This window comes from Tupaia chinensis, unplaced genomic scaffold (assembly GCF_000334495.1).
Source record: "Tupaia chinensis unplaced genomic scaffold, TupChi_1.0 Scaffold146140_1, whole genome shotgun sequence".
Lineage (NCBI taxonomy): Eukaryota > Metazoa > Chordata > Mammalia > Scandentia > Tupaiidae > Tupaia > Tupaia belangeri.
The window spans coordinates 1445387-1446737 of NW_006205995.1; the positions used below are offsets into that span (position 1 = coordinate 1445387).

The 1351-nt window shown below is 52.1% G+C and overlaps 1 protein-coding gene across 2 annotated transcripts in view; it reads left to right on the forward strand.

Annotated features, from left to right (window-relative positions):
* Positions 1-1351, forward strand: part of LYSMD2 (LysM domain containing 2) — a 52696-nt gene that overhangs the window by 35915 nt on the left and 15430 nt on the right. The window lies entirely within an intron of this gene.

Sequence of the window (1351 nt, forward strand, 5' to 3'; positions counted from 1 at the left end):
TGAGCGCATCCACCCTATAGCAAAAACCGCTCAAAAAAAAAAAAAAAACAAAAAAAAAAGATGAGTAAGACTTGGCTATGTCTCCCAGGAACACCATATCTAGTGGAAGAGACAAGACAGTGTATGAATGATTCAAACACAAAACACTAACTACTCAAGGAGAGGCATGCGCCAGGCTGGAAAGTAGGAACCAGGAGGCCATTTCCAGCACTTGTTTGGCAGGCACGTGTGCAGCACACAGGCTGATTGCTAGATGAGGTATGGCATGAATAATAAACATAGAAACAATAGTTTGAATACCAACGTGGGTTTATATTAATGCTGTTGTCCCCAGAGAGCCTTTGAAGGATTTTGAGTGGGAGGGCCATATGGAGACCATTTTCTTCTTTTAGAGGAGGGAGGTCCTCGATGAGGGACCTTGAAAAGTTAGTGGAAAATGGAATTGAAGTGCAAGTTTACTTTGATACAGAAAGTTCAAAATCCACACATAGATTTTTTTTTCTTCATAATTTGCATCCTCCATAAACTTCCTGAAGAGCCAGCACAGCAGTATATCAAAACTTGAGCCAGTGAGTCGAACTTGCAGTCTCCTGATCTGCTACCAGGTGGCGGTTCTCGGAGAACCGTCCAAAGTAACTGCGCTCTCTCTGTGCTGTAGTCTGAAGACAGTGTTGGGAGTTGGGGGGTGATGGAGACAGATAAGAGTAAGGAGAAATCTTCGGAAGATTGAATGATAAATCGGCAAGAGTTATGCGTTCAGAGTGTCAAAGAGGGTTGGTAAGAAAAGAAAAAGGAGGGGTGGAGGGATGCAGAGAGTACATTTCAAGTATGAGTCAGGAAGAGCTGGGCAAGTTTTCAAGGCAGCCCAGGCGAAAACTGGCACTGGTGTGGACAGAAGAGTGAAACCCAGCCAACACCCTGGAGCGAGAGTTGGAGGCCTCCCACCGGGCCTTAGAAACGCTATCGCTATCGCTATCGGAGGGCAGTGTCGGAAGGGCTGGACTCCCCCGTCCAGGGGCTGGGCCGAAGCTGCGTGTTTGATGAGTTTGATGCTCGTCCCGTTTGGTGTGACGTGGGTTTGAGGTCATCACCGGGGTGGTGGGAGACGGGAGGGAGCACGCTTGGCCTTGGCAGAGCCTGAAGGTCTGAGAAGCCAGCGGGCCACGGATCAGTAAGGGAGGCAGAGCAAAGCTGGGGCTTTCTGCTGCGCCAGGGCAGGGCGCCCCCCGGCCCTCGTCCGCGTGCTGCCCGGGGCTCTGGGCCCAGGACGCTCACGGGCCGGTCTCCGTTCCCCCCAAGGCCCCCGCTGGGCTTTCCCCGGCCCGGCCCGCGGCTGCGGAGCTCGTGCGGC